Consider the following 6,320-nt stretch of genomic DNA (forward strand, 5'->3'; position numbering starts at 1 on the left):
TAAATTTAAAACTCTGCTTCGAAAAAATTTGAAATAGCTTTTGGGCTATACTTGTATTATCTGTTTTTTTATATTACAAATTTCTTCCGGCGGATCTTATTCAGCATGTCGCTTGACCACTTTATACGCCTTGCAGACAGCATTGTGGAATTTGATTCCGATCTTAATGATAATCGATACCCCATCAACTCTGTCCAAGCTGTAGACGTTCATAAATATCATAAATATTCATAAATATGAACTTAAGACTACCTGGAGTAGAGTGAAGGCGGCATATGAAAAATACCTTACCGATAGGGATAATGAAGACAAAGAGGCGGACGGAGAGTCCGCAAATTTGGAAACTTTTAAAGTTAAGTTCAAAAGCACATATATTACTTATTATAATTCCTTAGTAAAACTATCCCAAATAACCGAAAGTCTTCGTGAAGTTAACGCGCCTAAAATTAGTTCAGTTCCTTGTTCTGAATCTCAAATTCTATCGGCTCCTATCGAGACGTCTTCATCTACTAATAACTTTCATTTACCTCCATGTGAAATTGAAATTTTCTGTGGCGACTACATGTCTAGGCCCACATTTCGCGATTTATTTTCGGCAATGTATATGAAAAACTCACGACTAAGTCCTGTCGAAAAACTGTTCCATTTATCGCAGAAGACCAAGGGAGAAGCCCGATAAATTGTGCAAAAGTGTCCACTCACTAATGAAGGTTTTGATCTAGCGTGGTCAAACCTTTGTAACCGTTTCGAGAATCGCAGAATTTTAGTTAATGGGCAACTAAGGAAGCTTTTTAGTTTAGAAGTTATTACATCGGAGTCGGGAAATGAAATTAAACAGCTCCAACGTGATATAAATTCATGTATTTCCATTCTGCAGTTATATAAGGTCGATGTTCAGAGTTGGGACCCAATATTTGTTTTTATATGTTCCAATCGATTGCCTAGGTTAACACTTACTCTATGGGAAGAGAGCTTAGCTGATAAATCTTCAATTCCACAATGGTCAGCCTTCGACACCTTTTTAACTAATCGTTTTCGTACACTTGAGTCTGTCTCTGATATTCAGAATACCGTTACATTAAATACAACTGGTAATAGGACAACACCTAATAATAAATCCTCTAGAAAGATAAATACTTTTCAAAACAATGTTTCCGGTCAAAATCAAAAAGCAAACAAACAAAATCTGTCTGTCCCTAAATGCCATTTGTGCCCAAATATCTCACATCCAATTCGTAAATGCCCTAAATTTCTCAGTTTCGATTATTCCCAACGATTTGAACAAGTCAAGAAAATTGGCCTTTGCATAAACTGTTTTTCGAAAACACATTCTGTGAAATACTGCGAAAGTAAAACTAATTGTTATCGATGTAATAAACGACATAATACATTGTTGCACAAGAACCAAGAAGATACTTTACCTTCCCAAGTGCCTAGCACAAGTGCAAGTATGACTTTGAACCCACGTTCTACACCCTTTTCAACAAATTCCACTTCCACAAGACAACAACAGTCCACTCCTAGTTCTAGTTTGGGAACAGATGTCATTCAGTCAAGCTTTGCAACAAATTTTAAAGGTGTTCTACTTGGTACTGCAATTGTGGATGTCCTCATTCCGAATATGAGGTATAAGGCAATGGCATTGATTGACTCTGGTTCTGAGGGTTCGTTTATTTCAGAAAGATTATTTAATTTATTAAAACTTACTTATAAGCGTACAAATGCTCAAGTTTCAGGTTTAAATAGTTCTATATCTGCGAGCGTCCAAAAGGAATCTATGTTTAACCAGGGTTCTGAGTATAGTGCGAATGTTGAGCTTTCTGTTACAGCTTTAGTTGTTCCACATTTGTCGGAAAAACTTCCGTCTAGAAATTTCCGTCCTTCAAATTTTACTAATTTGTCCGATTTACACCTTGCTGATCCTCAGTTCTATAATAGTTCATGCATTGATATTTTAATCGGTGGAGATATTTTTCCATCGATTATGTTGTCCGGAGTAAAACATCAGGTTTGTGATTCTCTAGTGGCACAAGAAACCATCTTTGGATGGATTCTCACAGGTCCTATTTCTCAAGATTCTTCTCCTCCGTTTTCTAATTTGACATCCTTGTTCTGCGAAATCTCTTTGGATAAAGAAATTTCTCGATTTTGGGAGGTGGAGAATCTTCCTAGGAAGAACGTGATGTCTCCAGCCGATGAATTTTGCGAAAACTTTTTCAAAAGGACAACAACGAGAAACAAGGAAGGAAGATATGTTGTATGCCTTCCCTTTAAGGATGGATATCCAGATAATCTAACCTTGGGTCAGTCCAGAACTAGCGCAATGGCTCAGTTCTTTCGCAATGAGTCGCGACTCATTCGAAATCCAGAATTCAAAGTACAATATGATAGTGTACTTCAGGAATACCTTCAACTTGGTCATATGAAAAAAGTAGATCCTCCATGTAATTTTAAATATCCACTACATTATTATTTACAACACCATGCAGTCTTGAAACCAGACAGTACAACTACAAAGGTGAGTGTAGTTTTTAATGCTTCATCTCCATCGTCCAATGGCCTAAGTCTAAACGATATACTCCACCCTGGTCCAATTTTGCAGAGTGATTTAACAATTCTTATTCTGAAATGGAGATTTTTTAAATTCGTTTTCAATGCCGATATCCAGAAAATGTATAGGCAAATTCTGGTAGATTCCAATCATTCTCAATATCAAAGGATTTTATTTCGGGAAAATCCTTTAAATACTGTTCAAGATTACGAACTTAAAACCGTAACATTCGGGGTAAACTGTGCTCCATATCTTGCCATCCGGACGATTCATCAACTGGCTGACGACATTCAAATAATTTATCCTAAGGGCAGTAATATTCTACGACATTTTATGTATGTAGACGATGTTTTAGCAGGTGAACATACAATTTCAGAAACACTTGTGTCCAGAAATGAACTAATTCTATCCCTTCAAACGGCCGGGTTTTCCTTAAGAAAATGGACGTCAAATTGTAGAGAAATTCTTGAAGAAATACCTTCAGAACATCTTCTTTGTGAAGACTTTTTGGAATTTGACGATAAGAGTACAGCAAAAACTTTGGGCATCCGTTGGAATGCCTTTTCAGATTCATTTTATTTTACGGCTAAACCATTTCCAGAGCCTCAGAAATGGACTAAGAGAGAGGTTTTGTCACAAATTGCACGGCTATTCGATCCAGCGGGCTGGCTTTCACCATGTGTTATATTGGCAAAAATCCTAATGCAACGAATTTGGATTGATGGAACAGATTGGGATGAAGTTCTTACTCCCGATTCCCTCTCTCAGTGGAAAATATTTCAGAAAAACTATACAAACATAAATAATATTAATATTCCTCGTTGGATAAACTATAGTCCAAGCGCCATTGTCCAATTCCATGGGTTTTGGGACGCTTCTGAGAGGGCGTACGCTGCTGTCTTGTATATACGCATTGTTAGTGGTGATTCTATTTCTAGTCACTTGATTTCCTCTAAGACAAAAGTTGCCCCTGTCAAGACCCTATCAACCAGGTTAGAACTTTGTGGTGCTGTTTTACTGGCAGAAATGATTGATAGTATTCTCCCAAAGTTCGATATAAAAAACTATTTAATATTTTGTTGGACAGACTCCACGATTGTCCTTTCATGGTTAGCAAAACCAGCCTGCTCATGGCTAACATTCGTAGCCAATAGAGTTTCCAAAATCACACAGATCACTAGTGTTTCAATGTGGAAACATATCGCTTCTGAATCTAATCCGGCGGACTTAGCAAGTCGTGGACTTTACCCACAAGATCTAATTAACAATGAGCTTTGGTGGCATGGCCCACAATGGTTACGAGGTTCTAATGAGAATTGGAAAAATAGTAGTACTATGGACTTTCCTGAGATTGGGATGGAAAGGAAACCAGTCAAAACCCATTTTTCATATTTCCAGAATTACGAAGACTTACTTGAACGTTTTTCTTCCTTCCCAAAAGCTATGCGTGTGATAGCTTATGTTTATCGTTTTTATTTCAATACTCATCCAAGGTATCGTCTTAATTTCCATAAGGACTCTACTGTTATTTCTAGTTCCGAAATTAAATTTGTCCGTAATAATCTTATATCCCTACGACAGAAAGTGAGTTATCCCATTGAGTACAAATCGTTATCCTGCAAACAAGAAATACCATCCTCAAGCTCTATAATAAATCTCAATCCATTTCTTGATTCAGAAGGGATAATTCGTTGTTGTGGTAGACTTGCCTCTAGTCCAGATTTGCCATACGGTGAAAAATATCCTATAATAATCCCCTATAACTGCCAGTTTTCACTCCTCTTGGTTAGATTTGTCCATATTATAAGCCTTCATGGTGGAAATCAATTGATTGATTTATAAGAACCGAATATTGGATTCCAAGGGTTAAGAACCTTATTAAGACAACCATAAACAAATGTAAACCCTGTATTATCCACAGAAAAAAATGTCAAATGCAAATAATGGCTGCTTTGCCTCCAGAAAGAACTGAAATATCACGTCCATTTACGCATACAGGACTAGATTTTGCAGGGCCATTTGATATAAAGGCATATGCTGGTCGAACTTGCCGCCTTACTAAAGGATATGTATGCATTTTTGTATGCTTCTCAACTAAGGCAATACACTTGGAAGCTACAACAAGCTTATCTACAGATGCTTTTATAGCGGCATTCAGTCGTTTTGTATCTCGAAGAGGGTGTCCACTTCATCTCCATTCAGATAACGGCACAACATTTGTTGGAGCCTCAAAAGTACTAGCTAAAGAATTCCTTCAAAATTCTCGGCAGGCTGTAATTGTCCATTATTCTTATAGGTGGTCCACTCCTAACTCCTGTAGATCCACATATATCCGAAACTCCTACGTCAATTGTAAACAGATGGCAACGAATGAAACTCGTACACCAAAACCTTTGTTCTCGATGGAAAAATGAGTATCTCAAGGAGCTACATAAACGAACAAAATGGAAAAAACCTGAAGATAATCTGACTGAAAACTCATTGGTAGTAATAAAAGAAGAAAACCTCCCTCCCAACTCTTGGCGACTTGGTAGAATTAAAAAAGTATATGAAGGATCCGACCATCGAGTGAGAGTTGCTGATGTAATTACTCAAAGAGGAATAATTACAAGGCCAATTACAAAACTTATATATTTGCCATTTGAATCCTAAAACTCTCTAGAGTTTATGTTCTAGAATTTAAGCCTTTGAATTTACATTTTTTCAGATTACGATGACTAAAACCAATTCCCACAAGAAGCCCAAATCCAAATCTCACAATCGACGTTCAAAACAGCAAAATGCTTTCTTGTGTCGTATCTGCTCTCTTCCTCATCCACTAAGAACTTGTCGTCAATTTTTGGCTATGAATATTACTGATCGGATACGTGCGGTTCGTAATCATAAATATTGTCAGAACTGCCTAGCCCATAATCATTCCCAGGGCACTTGTTTCTCTAAGCATGGCTGCAAACATTGCCGAAAATATCATCATACGCTACTTCATATCCATCCTCGTTTACTTAAGGAGTTTTATCCAACTCAATCACGCTCTCCCAGCCCTCAAGAATCTACCTCAAAGGCAGCAACTAAACCCCAGACAAAAGCAGCTTCCGAAACGAAACAGGCTACTCTATCCTCTTTAATTCGTCAAAATAGCGTCATACTTCTTCCAACGGTGCTAGTTAAAATCGCATATCAAAAAAGTTGGTAGAAAAGTTAAATTTAACAATATTAACTATGCAAGGAGAGACTCTGTGCCCTTTAGTAATCAAATCCAGATTCGATTCTAATTCCAAAATTGAGGAAATATTTCGCGTCGATAACCGTATTACCCTCAAAACCCCTTCTCAATCTCTCGAGGAAACTTTTAAAAGGAACTTTCGGGATTTATTTTTGGCAGATCCGAAGTTCTTTGAATCCGCAGGTATCGACGGTTTTAGGGGTCGATATATACCCGAAAGTTATATGTGAGGGAGTATTCACTAAAGTCGGATTGCCAACCGCACAAAGCACCATATTCGGCTGGGCTATCTATGGCACATGTTCAAATTAATTATATTAAACAAATAAATATTCTCTCTTTTTTTTTATTATGCACTATTGAATTAAAGCAAATTAGATACATATGTAACCTTATTTTTACATAAATCCTCTAGATTAAGCTAACTATGTATTTTCTTAAATACTTTATTATTTGATACCTATGTATGTAAATTGAATTTATTAAGAAAACTTGAATTGAAAAAAAAAACACAAAAGAAACTATTATATAATTATAATTGTATAT

The 6,320-nt window shown here is 36.7% G+C and overlaps 1 pseudogene; it reads left to right on the top strand.

Moving 5' to 3' along the window:
- Positions 1-4,494: 4,494 nt before the first annotated feature.
- Positions 4,495-6,086, top strand: LOC135963128 (uncharacterized; annotated as a pseudogene).
- Positions 6,087-6,320: the final 234 nt, after the last annotated feature.

The sequence above is a fragment of the Calliphora vicina genome, unplaced genomic scaffold (assembly GCF_958450345.1).
Source record: "Calliphora vicina unplaced genomic scaffold, idCalVici1.1 scaffold_78, whole genome shotgun sequence".
Classification (NCBI taxonomy): domain Eukaryota; kingdom Metazoa; phylum Arthropoda; class Insecta; order Diptera; family Calliphoridae; genus Calliphora; species Calliphora vicina.